Genomic DNA, 3,023 nt, shown 5'->3' with positions numbered 1-3,023 from the left:
GATCTATTGTAGTCCTTTCGATAAGTAAGAGTGTCGAACCCAACAAGGAGCAGAAGGAAATGATAAGCGGTTTTCAGCAAGGTATTCTCTGCAAGTACTGAAATAAGTGGTAACAGATAGTTTTGTGACGGGATAAATTGTAACGAGCAACAAGTAACAAAAGTAAATAAAGTGCAGCAAGGTGGACCAATCGTTTTGTAGCAAAGGACAAGCCGGAACAAACGCTTATAATAGGAAAAGCGTTCCCGAGGACACATGGGAATATCGTCAAGCTAGTTTTCATCACGTTCATATGATTCACGTTCGATACTTTGATAATTTGATATGTGGGTGGACCGGTGCTTGGGTGCTTTTCTTACTTGAACAAGCATCCCACTTATGATTAACCTCTATTGCAAGCATCCGCAACTACAACAAAAGTATTAAGGTAAACCTAACCATAGCATGAAACATATGGATCCAAATCAGCCCCTTACGAAACAACGCATAAACTATGGTTTAAGCTTATGTCACTCTAGCAACCCATCATCTACTTATTACTTCCCAATGCCTTCCTCTAGGCCCATAATGGTGAAGTGTTATGTAGTCGACGTTCACATAACACCACTAGAGGCTAGATAACATACATCTTATCAAAATATCAAACGAATACCAAATTCACATGACTACTAATAGCAAGACTTCTCCCTTGTCCTCGGGAACAAATGTAATTACTCACAAAGCATATTCATGTTCATAATCAGAGGGGTAATAATATGCATATAGGATCTGAACATATGATCTTCCACCAAATAAACCAACTAGCATCAACTACAAGGAGTAATCAACACTACTAGCAACCTACTAGCACCAATCCTGGACTTTGAGACAAGAATTGGATACAAGAGATGAACTAGGGTTTGGAGATGAGATGGTGCTGGTGAAGATGTTGATGGAGATTGCCCTCTCCCGATGACAGGAGTGTTGGTGATGACGATGGTGATGATTTCCCCCTCCCGGAGGGAAGTATCCCCGGCAGAACAGCTCTGCCGGAGCTCTAGATTGGTTCCATCAAGGTTCCGCCTCGTGGCGGCGGAGTCTCGTCTCGAAAAGTTCCTCCTGATTTTTTTCTCATCGAAAGACTTCATATAGGAGAAGATGGACGTCGGAGAGCCACCAGGGGGGCCACGAGGTAGGGGGCGCGCCCTGGGGGCGTGCCCCCACCCTCGTGAGCAGGGTGTGGGTCTCCTGGCCTTCATCTTTGGCGAGGATTTTTCGTTATTTATTCTAAGATGTTTCGTGGAATTTCAGGACTTTTGGAGTTGCGCAGAATGGGTCTCTAATATTTGCTCCTTTTCCAGCCCAGAATTCCAGCTGCCGGCATTCTCCCTCCTTATGTAAACCTTGTAAAATAAGAGAGAATAGCCATAAGTATTGTGACATGAAGTGAAATAACAGCCCATAATGCAATAAATATCGATATAAAAGCATGATACAAAATGGACATATCAGTCGTCTCTGCATACCCCCTGGAGAAGGTGTTGTTTAGCCCTAACGCTGTTGGGAGGGTTGCAGAGTGGAACATCGAGCTGCAGGCCTTCCAGCTAGAGTTCAGCACAACCAGGGAGCATCAAGGGTGCGCCCCTCGCTGATTTCGTGGCAGAGTGGACCGGTGCTCCCGACCAGGGGCTAGATGAAGGCCAATCCCTCATGCCTGGTGACGAAGCGCCCGATGGCTGGGTCATGCTCTTCAATGGTGCCTTCATGCGGTAGGGCGCAGGGGCTGGAGTCGTACTCAGCTCACCGACCAAGTACAAGCTCTACTATGTCGTGCAGCTTTGCTTCTAGCATGGCGAGAAGGTCTCCAACAACATCATAGAATACGAGGGTTTGATTGCTAGCCCGAGGCTTGCGGCCGCCCTGGGGGTCAAGCGCCCCACCATCAAGGGCGACTTGGAGCTCCTCGTCAACTTCTCCAACAAGGTGTACAAACCAAAGGACAAGCACATGGAGGCTTACCTGGAAGAGGTATGTAAAATCGAAAAATGCTTCCTAGGCTTCTAATTGCAGCATGTCCCGCGTGGCGCAAACAAGGTAGCAGACGACGTTGCCAATAGGGCATCCTGCCACGAGTCTCGAACGCTTGGCGTATTCGAGGAGAGGCTCTTCAAGAGGAAGGCGGCACCTTCGACCGCAGGCCTAGCGCTGCTCCGGGAGGAGCCACCACCGGCCCCATCCTCAGCCGCCCTGGTCTGTGGCCCGACATCGGGAGCCCACCTGCTCTTGGCGCTGGAACCTCAGGTAGGCTACTGGACCGAGGAGTTTAAGGCGAACCTACTCCGTGGCGCCTTGCCAAAGAAACAGGAAGACATGGAGCGCGTGGTCCGCCAGGCCACTCCTTATTGCTTGGAGGACGGCGAGTTGTATCGAAGACACCCCAACGACACCTCACTGCAGTGCATATTCGAAGAGTAGGGGCGCGAGTTGCTGGCCGGCATCCATGGTGGCAATTGTGGACACCACTCCTCGCCGCGCACCCTCGTGGGCAAGGCGTTCCGTAGCGGGTTCTACTAGACTACAACGCTCAACGACCCCACCGAGTTGGTGCAATCCTGCGAGGCCTGCCAGTTCCACGCCAAGCAGATTCACCAGCCCACTCAAGGCCTCCAGACCATCCCGCTCTCATGTCCCTTCACGGTCTAGGGGCTAGATATCCAGGGCATGTTTCCTTGGGCAGCCGGCGGATACCACTACCTCTACGTCGCCATCGACAAGTTCATGAAGTGGGCGGAAGCGGAGCCCGTGCGCACCATCCCAGCTGGCTCAGCCGTCAAGTTCATCAAGGGCCTCGTGAGCTGTTCTAGTGTCCCCAACCGTATCATTACTGACAATGGCTCCCAATTCACAAGCAACCTCTTTAGGACATATTGTGCTAACCTTGGAACGCAGATATGCTACGCTTGGGTGGCACACCCACGAAGCAACGGACAAGCTGAGCGCGCCAACACAGAGGTCCTGAGAGGCCTCATGGCAAGGAATTCAAG

The sequence above is a fragment of the Triticum aestivum genome, chromosome 7A, assembly GCF_018294505.1.
Source record: "Triticum aestivum cultivar Chinese Spring chromosome 7A, IWGSC CS RefSeq v2.1, whole genome shotgun sequence".
Classification (NCBI taxonomy): domain Eukaryota; kingdom Viridiplantae; phylum Streptophyta; class Magnoliopsida; order Poales; family Poaceae; genus Triticum; species Triticum aestivum.
The sequence above is the reverse complement of the archived record's forward strand: the minus strand, read 5'-3'. Positions refer to the sequence as shown.